The 12,709-nt window shown below is 44.1% G+C and overlaps 1 protein-coding gene across 1 annotated transcript in view; it reads left to right on the top strand.

Annotated features, from left to right (window-relative positions):
* Window positions 1-12,709, top strand: part of LOC133649999 (protocadherin-16-like) — a 126,505-nt gene that overhangs the window by 20,003 nt on the left and 93,793 nt on the right. The gene's annotated exons all lie outside the window — the stretch shown is intronic.

Below are 12,709 nucleotides of genomic sequence, written 5' to 3'. Positions count from 1 at the left end.
ACAATATGATTGGAGTCTTTGGTTTTGGGGATAATTAGTCGGATCCACAAACCTTTAATTTCAGCCTCAACACTTGAATTGCGAGTGATTCCGAGGTATTCTGGCTCCAGCTGAGACGGCCTTGCCTTCTAATCATCACGGGTGGTTCTACAATTGTCAATAAAGTTCACTTCACTCGTTCCGGCACGTTTTTCAAGGTCGGATCAGGTCCGAGCCAAGATTCTAAACAGGCTTCCTGCAGAGGCCGTGACTTTTAGGATAATAACAGTGGAATTCATCTCTCAGGAGTTTTCCCTCCTTTCATTCTCGACTACTTAGTGTGTCACTCTCTTTCAAATTCTTTCAGCCTTCTCTCAGCCGCCGCGCACAAACGTGTTGCTAGAGCGTAGGAAACACCTTATCAGCTCTAAAGTCGCTTGAAAAGTGTTGTAGTGTTTATGCTGCTGCGGCACAAAGGACTTATTTATTTCATGGTTTCCTCGCTTTCCTGGACCCCCCTCCCCTCTCTTCCTTCAAATATTTCCCAGGCAGCTCTTGTGTGCGTGTGTGTGTGTGTGGACTTGGTCTAAGGTAGAGGTCATGAGAATGGCCTCCATTGGTTTGCTGTTGGAAATGAACCAAGGCATTGGATGTAAGCTGTAAATAATTGTTGACTAAATGCTGAAAGAGCTGACACGATTACGACTTGGTCTTTTTTTCAAGGAAAGTATTTTGCCTGTGGCATGGCTCAAACTTTGCTGGTATTGTGTCAATTGCAGTGATTCTCACGAGTCCCACCAACAGACGTCAGCAGAAAATAATGTGGAAGGAGTAGCCAGAGAAACACAACTCTTAATCAATCAATTAATGGGCTTGGACTTAAGTCCTTTGTTGTCTATGAAACATTTCTACTGAATCAGGAAACGGGCGCGGAGCGGTTTCACCGCGGAAAGGGCATGTTCTGTTGCGGCTCCGTCGTGCAGTGAAACAGCGCAGACTCCGACGAGATCTTGCAAATCCGCGCATAATCACATGTTAAGGGAAGAAGTAATAAAGCAAACCACAAAACGTTTATTCTGTCCTTCTAGAGAAATAGAAGCAAACTTGATCCTGCCTTGGTAAACCACTTCATACAACAGTAACATCATCCCTGGCGAGCGTGTCACACAACCGGTCCTCTGCTTTCCCGGTCTCCGTAGCTGATTGTTGACACAAGCCCCATGTCCCCATTTAGCTGTACATTATTCTTTCATTTTGGGTCTCCAGAATCAGCATGTCCTCATCCATTTGTGTCAACAAGATGAAATTAAGTCTGAAAACCTTAGACAAGTTGACTTCAAGTCCGTCGCCGCCCATTAGGACCTTTCAAAGTGTCAAATATGATCCGCCTTGAAGACAGAGTATTTTATTTGGAAACTTAAGCTGATACTTTAGTTTGTTTTTGTGCTTAGCTTCCTGTCCAACACCAGCATATTTTAGCTAAATTGACCGCATTTGTTGCGGCGTCCGGCAAAAATAGAAACTCTGCCTATATTTAGCGGCGGAATGTGGAACGCGCAACGGCATGTAAGTGACGTTCCGGGTGCGGTGGAAACTGACACATTGACTTGAGTAAAAACGGAAAACGCGCGCCGGTCTGCGGACGTTTCACATTCAGTGGAAAATTCGGGGTGACGTGATTCAAACATGCAACCTTCTGATCTGGAATCATCCATCCATCCATTCATCTTCTTCCGCCTATCCGAGGTCGGGTCGCGGGGGCAGCAGCTTAAGCAGGGAACCCCAGACTTCCCTCTCCCCGGCCACTTCGTCCAGCTCCTCCCGGGGGATCCCGAGGCGTTCCCAGGCCAGCCGGGAGACATAGTCTTCCCAACATGTCCTGGGTCTTCCCCGTGGCCTCCTACCGGTCGGACGTGCCCTAAACACCTCCCTAGGGAGGTGTTCGGGTGGCATCCTGACCAGATGCCCGAACCACCTCATCTGGCTCCTCTCCATGTGGAGGAGCAGCGGCTTTACTTTGAGCTCCCCCCGGATGGCAGAGCTTCTCACCCTATCTCTAAGGGAGAGCCCCGCCACCCGGCGGAGGAAACTCATTTGGGCCGCTTGTACCCGTGATCTTGTCCTTTCAGTCATAACCCAAAGCTCATGACCATAGGTGAGGATGGGAACGTAGATCGACCGGTAAATTGAGAGCTTTGCCTTCCGGCTCAGCTCCTTCTTCACCACAACGGATCGATACAGCGTCCGCATTACTGAAGACGCTGCACCGATCCGCCTGTCCATCTCACCATCCACTCTTCCCTCACTCGTGAACAAGACTCCGAGGTACTTGAACTCCTCCACTTGGGGCAGGGTCTCTTCCGCAACCCGGAGATGGCACTCCACCCTTTTCCGGGCGAGAACCATGGATTCGGACTTGGAATCAGACGTGCAATATACTAGGGGTGTCAAAAAAATAAATAAAAATAAATTAAGATTATTAACGATTTTTATTCATGACGAATCTTATTCAATTAAAAAAAATAAAATAAATCTATTTAAAAAAATAAAATAAAATAATGATTGTAATCTGTCCTGTCCAGCCACTTAGACAAATCATATTGTTGATGTAGATGATCTATATCTTCTGTACAGGTTTACTTTAGAAAAGAGAAGTGTTGGATTCTTCTCTTGTTGCCCTATTCATTTGAAGTCAAATAGAAATTGGCACAGGGGTTAGTACGCGTGCCTCACAATACGAAGGTCCTGGGTTCGATCCTGTGCTTGGGATCTTTCTGTGTGGAGTTTGCATGTTCTCCCCGTGACTGCGTGGGGTTCCCTCCGGGTACTCCGGCTTCCTCCCACCTCCAAAGACATGCACCTGGGTATAGGCTGATTGGCAACACTAAAATTGGCCCTAGTGTGAATGTGACTGTTGTCTGTTTATCTGTGTTGGCCCTGTGATGAGGTGGCGACTTGTCCAGGGTGTACCCCGCCCTCCGCCTGTGTGCAGCTGAGATAGGCTCCAGCACCCCCTGCTATCCCGTAAGGGACAAACGGTAGAAAATGGATCGATGGATAGAAATTGATCAGAGCGGTTTATCTAATTTATGGATAAATCTAATCGTTACCCCAAGAATCAAATCGTGTCGTGCCCAAAGATTCCCATCCCCAGTGTATACCGTCGCTCCACAAAGTCCTACAGCTTGCGCTAGCAGGTCATCACTCAGGATCAGTCGGAAGTTCGATTGGAACATGATTGATTAAGGTTTTGAAGCCTGAATAGGGAATTCTCTAGGGTGGAGCCCTGAGGGACTCTTGTGTGTTTACCATGGTCGCTTTCCCAACAATCTCAATTCAGCAGGACACAACTGTATGCTTTAAAAAACGGCCCGTCAATTGTTGCAACTCTCAAAAGGTGCCCGGCGACCTTGACATGATTTGAGCACGCAATCAGACGCGCTACCGTTGCGCCACAAGGTCTGGTAGATCATCACTCGTCTTAACCCGGCACATGGTCAATGGTCAATGGTTAGAATTAGAATATGATTGGTTTTGGAGCCTTAAAAAAGCTAAATAGCTCATCCTCTACACTTTTAAAGATGGAGTTCTACGAGTAGAGAATGCAGTAGAGCAAAATAGTTTAGCAGGGTAGCTTGTCCCTGTATTGTAGTTTTGCAAGATGCTATACTTTACTTCTTTACGATGTGTATTTTTCAGAAGATTGGTGTGTTGTGCCTGACTGGAAGTGAAAATCCATAAAACGTTGCAACGTGATTTGAACACCCAATCTTCTGATATGGGATTAGAGGCTCTACTGTTGGGCCACAAGGTCTAAACCGAAAGGTGGGTAGACGGATCGGTACTTACCGTATTTCCTTGAATAGCCGCAGGGGCGCTAATTAATTTAAAACCTCTTCTCACCCCTGCGTTTACCAAAAGCAGGCGAGATTGCCATGCATGCGGTAATTATTTTAAAACCTCTTCTCACTCCGGCGCTTACCTTATCATGAAAAGCACATTTAATAAAAAAAACGTTATTATGGTCTTACCTTTCGGTATAAATGAGTCCATGCCAGCTCCTTTTGAAGAAAAGCATCGATATAGAAGTCTTCCTTCAGTTTTAAAAGTCTCTCTGTCTCGATGGAGATCTTCCTTTTAAGTATTACCTCCTGCTTCCATTGAAAGTCCAGTTTAGAAAATTTTTTTATTTTAGATATGTAATCCTCCATGGTAAAATAAATGGCTGCGCACTCTTGCTGCTGTTGTCTTCTTCTGCAGCACAGGTCTTCTGCAGTACCAGCAGTCGCAAGAAGGATCACTAGCGCCCTCTACCACCAGGAGGCGGGAGTCATTTAATGACTCATGTTTGACCCGGCGGAAGTGCCAAGCATGCGCTAATTATTTTGCGAAACGAGTTTGACCCGGCTGTAATTCTAAGCATGCGAATACCATATTCCCGGCGCCAATTCAAGGAAATACGGTAGTCGGATTGTGAAGTTCTAATCATAAATAGCAAACCCCAAGGATGGAGCCATGGGGAAGTTCTGTGTTGAATATGTTCAATGAAGGAAATATGTTGAATGTGTCTAGCATGCTAACTTGTCCTTGAATCTAGCAAACACAGTATTTTACGCTTCTTACTGGTCTAGCTAGGCCTGTTTTAGAAGTCTAATGTGTAGCAGCCGGTCACCCAGGATGGGGGTCCCCGCATCTGTGACGTGATCCGTACACAAAACCTTCTGACCATCTGGAGTCAAACGCGCTACCGTGAATGGTCAGTCTGTAAGTTTTTAAGAATAAACAGCACATTTTTGAAGATATATGTAAGAATTGAACCAGACATGCTCCTTACTTGTCGAGCTATGTTTGCTTTTTGCACGCTTGCAGTTCCAGGAATCCGAAAGTTGCTCGGTGACCTAAACGGGGTTTGTACACGCAGCGTTCGGATCCGGAGTCAGACATGCTACCATTGCTCCATTGCCCGGTAGCTAGCATGCCCGTCTCTCATCCCGAACAGAATGCAAGGACCGAACCACCCGGGTTTACATTGGTGCCGTGACCCGGATGAGTCTTCTTTGATTTGGAATTTGATTGATTATTAATTTTTTTTCAAGCCTAAATAACAAATCCTCTAGGACAGAGCTCTGGAGGACTCCAGTATTAACTGTTATATGTGTAGAGAATTCAATAGAGTGCGGTGGAGAAGAAGACATTTGTGTAGCATGTTAGCTTGTCCCTGAATCGGAATTTAACAAGACATGCTCCTTACTGGTCTTGCTACGTCTGTTTTTCCCCGCAAGTTTGGTGTGGAGTTAGCTGGCAGGAACTTGCAAGTAGCTTGTGACCTTGACGTGATTCAAACCTTCTGATCGGGAGTCAGACGCCACAGTTTCTAACTGCCGAGTTTTTACAATTTCGCCACGTTTCACTTCCTGTAGCTGTCTCTCTACTTTTGTGTACATTTTGGAAAATACTATACAAGAAAGTTGGCCATGCACTGTCACAAGTACTGTATAGGTACAGTGGGTGTGTACCTCCAGGTTCAATATGAATCACTAATGTTTCCTGCTCAGGACTTCCATGTGAAAAAAAAATTCCCAAACTGATAAAAATGAAATATGACAGCAGAACCCTTCAATGTACCAACCCGGTGACAAGACATTGGGTAATGAAGGCCAGCCAGTGTGGCTGGGCCATATAAAAAAAGCCAGAAAGTAAGGACCAAACCACCCGGGTTTACATTGGTGCCGTGACCCGGATGAGAGTGAAGTTTAAGGGGCTGAGTGCAAAAGAGGCCAGGACCATCTGTATGGTGGTAAACCTCACTTCTTGACGACTTCAAGACTAGTGCTGGCTAGCAGGTTGATAGCCCTGGTTTTTAGCTCGGTAGCTAGCATGCCCGTCTCTCATCCCAAACAGAAAGCAAGGACCGAACCACCCGAGTTTACCTTGGTGCCGTGATCCGGATGAGAGTGACGTTTAAGGGGCCAGGACCATGGTTACGGTGGTAAACCTCACTCCCTGACGACTTCAAGAGTAGTGCTGGCTAACAGGTTGATAGCCCTGGTTTTTAGCTCGGTAGCTAGCATACCCGTCTCTCATCCCGAACAGAAAGCGAGGACCGAGCCACTCGGGTTCACATTGGCGCCGTGACCCGGAATGAGAGTGACGTTTAAGGGGCCAGGACCATGTGTACGGTGGTAAACCTCACTCCCTGACGACTTCAAGAGTAGTGCTGGCTAGCAGGTTGATAGCCCTGGTTTTTAGCTCGGTAGCTAGCATGCCCGTCTCTCATCCCAAACAGAAAGCGAGGACCGAGCCACTCGGGTTCACATTGGCGCGGTGACCCGAATGAGAGTGACGTTTAAGGGGCCAGGACCATGTGTACGGTGGTAAACCTCACTCCCTGACGACTTCAAGAGTAGTGCTGGCTAGCAGGTTTTTAGCTGATGGACATGCACACGTACAGTACTACCGTGCAGCAGATGTGGTGCTGAGACCTTGGTTAGGAGTTCAGTGAGGAACTCCTGTGTTGACGCTGCTCTATGAGAAAGTGTAGAGGAGCAATAAAGACTGATGGAAAGTTCAGAAGGATGCTGTTCCGGAGATGTTTCCCACTCAACCATGTGCTTTAGCAGACGGGTAATTGAAAATAGCCGAAGGGAGGAAGGGGTTTCTTTTCACAGGTGGAGAAGGTCGTCCTGCCAAAGCACTTGAGTCAACACAGCTTAGGCCTGGCAGGGCCGGCGGACTTCTCCACGCACCGTCGACGTTCAAGGAGGCCGTGCGGGACGTCGGCACGGCTCAGCGAGGCGCGCCGCCAGAAGCTTCCGCTGTACACCTACTCAGTGGACTAGTGGTTAGAGTGGCCGCCCTGAGATGGGTAGGTCGTGAGTTCAAACCCCAGCCGAGTCATTCCAAAGACTATAAAAATGGGAGCCATTACCTCCCTGTTTGGCACTCAGCATCAAGGGTTGGAATTGGGGGTTAAATCACCAAAAATTATTCCCGGGCGCGGCCACCGCTGCTGCCCACTGCGCCCCTCACCTTCCAGGGGGTGAACAAGGGTGATGGGTCAAACGCAGAGGACAAATTTCACCACACCTGGTGTGTGTGTGACTATCATTGGTACTTCAACTTAACCGCGGGGAGCAGGCAGATGTTAGCTAGCGACACTAGCATAGCTGCGTACGCTACATGGCTAACATCCATCCATCCATCCATCCATCTTCATCCGCTTATCCGAGGTGGGGTCGCGGGGCAGCAGCCTAAGCAGGGAAGCAGCCTAAGCAGGGAAGCCCAGACTTCCCCCTCCCAAGCCACCTCGTCCAGCTCCTCCCGGGGGATCCCGAGGCGTTCCCAGGCCAGTCGGGAGACATAGTCTTCCCAACGTGTCCTGGGTCTTCCCCGTGGCCTCCTACCGGTCGGACGTGCCCTAAACACCTCCCTAGGGAGGCGTTCGGGTGGCATCCTGACCAGATGCCCGAACCACATCATCTGGCTCCTCTCCATGTGGAGGAGCAGCGGCTTTACTTTGAGCTCCCCCCGGATGGCAGAGCTTCTCACCCTATCTCTAAGGGAGAGACCCGCCACCCGGCGGAGGAAGCTAGTTTCGGCCGCTTGTACCCGTGATCTTGTCCCTTTCGGTCATAACCCAAAGCTCATGACCATAGGTGAGGATGGGAACGTAGATCTTGTCTTTTAGGTCATAACCCAAAGCTCATGACCATAGGTGAGGATGGGAACGTAGATCGAGCGGTAAATTGAGAGCTTTGCCTTCCGGCTCAGCTCCGTCTTCTCCACAACGGATCGATACAGCGTCCGCATTACTGAAGACGCCGCACCGATCCGACTGTCGAGCCCACGATCCACTCTTCCCTCACTCGTGAACAAGACTCCGAGGTACTTGAACTCCTCCACTTGGGGCAAGACCTCCTCCCCAACCCGGAGATGGCACTCCACCCTTTTCCGGGCGAGAACCATCCATCCATCCATCCATCCATTTTCTACCGCTTGTCCCGTGGGTGCCGGAGCCTATCTCAGCTGCATTCGGGCTTCAACAGCAGCATGCTACTGATTAGCATTAGCGATTTTACATGGCGATTTCAACACCTCTAAATGTGCTAATGAAAACTACAACCAAGATGAAGGTTACAATCAAACAGCTGGTGAGTAAAAAGTAGAAATACTTACAGCATTAACACTTTGTAGGGTGCAACAACAACAACAACAAAAAGTGACTATTGTGTAACGTGTGATCCTTGAATTGCGTCTCAGCAAAGTCGTCTCCTCACAGGCCCGCAGTTTTTTCAATGTGTTCCTTAACGTTGTCAACAGTTGTAAGTTAGCGCACAGCTGCCGGCCACGCGGGACTTTGAAAGGTTTTAAACGCGCCACCGACCAATCAGAGCGCGGCGTGTGAGCCGGGCCTAATCCCTGCGGTGTACTGGTCCGCCACGGTTCAAGGCTCAGGAAGCAACAGCTGCGACTAAACTCATTAAGGTTCCCTTTCAGCTCCTTGATGGGGAACTTTTATGTTGTGCCGCTGTTAGCTTGTTTTAGCTGCTGCTAGCTTGTTTTAGCTCCTATTAGCTGCTGTTAGCTTGTATTAGCTCCTATTAGCTGCTGTTAGCTTGTATTAGCTGCTATTAGCTGCTGTTAGCTATTATTAGCTGCTGTTAGCTATTATTAGCTGCTGCTAGCCCCAAAAGAGACAAGCGGTAGAAAATGGATGGATAGCTTGTAGTAGCTCCTATTAGCTGCTGTTAGCTTGTATTAGCTCATGTTAGATGCTATTAGCTGCTGCTGTTAGCTTGTATTAGCTCATGTTAAATGCTATTAGCTGCTGCTGTTAGCTTGTGTTAGCTGCTGTTAGCCGCTATAAGCTGCTGTTAGCTGTTATTAGCGTGTGTTAGCTGCCATTAGCTTCTATTAGCTGTTGTTAGCTTCTGTTAGCTGCCATTAGCTTGTATTAGATGCGCTTAACTTGTAATAGCTCCTGTTAGCTTGTATTAGCTTCTGTTAGTGCTATACGCTGCTGTTTGCCGCTATTAGCTTCTGTTAGTTGCTACTAGCATGTATTAGCTGCTATTAGCTTATGTTAGCTTTTATTTGCACCATGAATTGATTTACGTGGACCCCGACTTAAACAAGTTGAAAAACTTATTCGGGTGTTACCATTTAGTGGTCAATTGTACGGAATATGTACTGTACTGTGCAATCTACTAATAAAAGTTTCCAATTCCATGAGCTGCTGTTAGCTTGTAATAGCTGCTATTAGCTGCTTTTAGTTTTCATTATCTGCTGTTAGCTTTTAGGAGCTGTTGTTAGCTGTATTAGCTCCTATTAGCTGATGTTAGCTTGTATTAGCTGCTGTTAGCTTGTATTCGCCGCTATTAGCTTCTGTTCGCTTGGATTACCTGCTGTTAGCTTGTATTAGCTGCTGTTAGCTTGTATTAGCTTCTTTTAGCTGCTGTTAGCTTGTATTAGCTGCTGTTGGCTTCTTTTAGCTTCTGTTAGCTTGTATTAGCTGCTGTTAGTTTATATTAGCTGTTGTTAGCTTGTATTAGCTGCTGTTAGCTGGTATTAGCTTCTTTTAGCTGCTGTTAGCTTTTATTAGCTGCTATTAGCTGCTGTTAGCTTGTATTATCTGCTGTTAGCTTCTATTAGCAGCTAATAGAAGCCAACAGCAGATAATACAAGCTAACAGCAGCTAATAGATGCTAACAGCAGCTAATTATTAGCTGCTGTTAGCATCTATTAGCTTGTATTAGCTTCTTTTAGCTTGCATTTGCAGCAGTTAGCTGGAATTTGCTACTGTTACCTAGTATTAGCTGCTGTTAGCTTGTATTAGCTGCTGTTAGCCTCTATTAGCTGCTGTTAACTTGTATTAGCTGCTGTTAGCTTGTATGAGCTGCTGTTAGCTGGAATGTGCTGCTGTTAGCTAGTATTAGCTAGCTTCTATTAGCTGTTGTTAGCTTCTACTAGCTGCTGTTAGCTTCTATTAGCTGCTGTTAGCTTATATTAGCTGCTCTTAGCTTGTATTAGCTGCTGTTAGCTTCTATTAGCGTCTGTTAGCTTGTATTAGCTGCTGTTAGGTAGTATTAGCTTGTATTAGCTACTGTTATCTTGTATTATCTGCCATTAAAGCAGAGTTGATGGAAGAGTGACAGACCTGCTGGACGCCTCATTAGACAATAATTAAAAAAACATCCACCATATGGTAGCTCGGAGTCCATCTTGTCTTTGTTTCATCCTCCCTCAAGTCACTGCCTCTCTGCTTCTCCCTGACTTGTTGGCGTCACTCCTCACTCCTCACTGCTGACATGTTCCTGCACTTGACCTTCTGCTGCCTCCCGTCTTTGTTCTGCTCTTGGAAGGAACTTCATGAAGAGGCAGGGAAGGAAAAAAGAGAAACAAATATAAAATTATCAGCAGAAGTTTGGCAGAAGCTTCCGACGTGCGCGACTTCCACACGGAAGCTTCTAGAAGAACGTGAGAGCGGCAGCTGCACGTCCGTCTGACGACAATAGAGACAATGGAGACGCACCTGGCAGGAAGTGGAGCCAGCTGAGGACTTGAACGAACACACGAGTGGTCAAAGATCCCATTAAAAAATATTAATACAATAAAATATATATATATATATATTTTTTAAATTAGTATATAAATAAATATATTTAGTATATATTAAAATAAAATAAATACATTTAAATATATGAATAGATTAATTAATAAAAAATATATTAAGGCAAAAAAAAAAATATTAAAATGTATAAATAAATAAATTAAAAATGTTTTTTGTATATATATATATACTCAAATAAAATAAACATTTAAATAAACACAATTAATAAATAACAAATATATTAAAGCAAAAATAAATCAATTTAAATGTATAAATAGGTTCAAACAATATCAATCAATCAATCAAAGTTCATTTTTATAGCCCTATAAAAAGGTACGTTTTTAGTTTGTTGTTTTTTTTCAATAGTTTTTTGTAGTTGGTTTTTAATCTTCATTATTTACTTCAAGTTATTACAGTATGTCTCTATATACATATTTATTTATTTTTTGTAATTAATTTTGGCCAAAGGGGGCGCATTTCAATTTCTTACACACACTTGTTATTTCATATGTTGGCCAGAGGGGGAGCACTTCAAATTTTCACACACACACACACACACACACACACACACACACACACACACACACACACACACACACACACACACACACACACACACACACACACACACACACACACACACACACACACACACACACACACACACACACACACACACACACAGGTATTCTTGTATTTCTTACCTTCTTGAGACCTCTGAAAAATGCCAGCCTGTCTAGATATATAAAAATTTGTATTTACAACATTAATAATATATACAAACTATGCAAATATAAAAAAGGTAAGCTTTTAGTTATTTAAAAAAACAAATATATTTTTTGTTTGTAATTGGTTTTTAATCTTCATTATTTACTTCAAGTTATTACAACATGTGTCTATATACATATTTATTATTTTTTTTAATTAATTTTAGCCAAAAGGGGGCGCATTTCAATTTCTTACACACACTTGTTATTACATATTTTGGCCAGAGGCGGAGCACTTCAAATTTTTTACACACACTTGTTATTTCATGTGTTCACGAGAGAACACACACACAGACACAAACACAGATATTATTGTATTTGTTACCTTCTTGAGACCTCCGAAAATTGCCTCCCTCTTTAAGACCATCCTGTCTAGATATATTAAGATTTGTATTTACAACATTAATAATATATACAAACTATGCAAATATAAAAAAGGTAAGCTTTTAGTTATTTAAAAAAAAAAAATGTTTTTGTTTGTAATTGGTTTTTAATCTTCATTATTTACTTCAAGTTATTACAACATGTCTCTATATACATATTTATTATTTTTTATTAATTTTAGCCAAAAGGGGGCGCATTCCAATTTCTTACACACACTTGTTATTACATATTTTGGCCAGAGGCGGAGCACTTCAAATTTTTTACACACACTTGTTATTTCATATGTTGACCAGAGAACAAACACACACACACACACACACACACACACACACACACACACACACACACACACACACACACACACACACACACACACACACACACACACACACACACACACACACACACACACACACACACACACACACACACACACACACACACACACACACAGGTATTCTTGTATTTCTTACCTTCTTGAGACCTCTGAAAAATGCCAGCCTATCTAGATATATTAAAATTTGTATTTACAACATTAATAATATATACAAACTGTGCAAATATAAAAAAGGTAAGCTTTTAGTTATTTAAAAAAAAAAAAATTTTTTTGGTTTATAATTGGTTTTTAATCTTCATTATTTACTTCAAATGATTACAGCATGTCTCTATATACATATTTATCATTTTTTATTAATTTTAGCCAAAAGGGGGCGCATTCCAATTTCTTACACACACTTGTTATTTCATATGTTGACCAGAGGGGGCACACTTTTAAAATAGATTCCACCACCAGGGGTGCAAATGAGACATTCTCTATTAGATGCAATGGTTTTCCCTATTGGGACCATGACTTTGGTCCTAACTTGTTCACCGGTCCTCATGTGGAAGCTACTTTTCCTTGTTGATGTCTCAAGAAGGGTAGAAATACAAGAACACACACACACACAGATCCTAGTGGCAGGTGATGGGG

Source organism: Entelurus aequoreus, linkage group LG05 (assembly GCF_033978785.1).
Source record: "Entelurus aequoreus isolate RoL-2023_Sb linkage group LG05, RoL_Eaeq_v1.1, whole genome shotgun sequence".
Lineage (NCBI taxonomy): Eukaryota > Metazoa > Chordata > Actinopteri > Syngnathiformes > Syngnathidae > Entelurus > Entelurus aequoreus.
The sequence above is the reverse complement of the archived record's forward strand: the minus strand, read 5'-3'. Positions and strand labels throughout refer to the sequence as shown.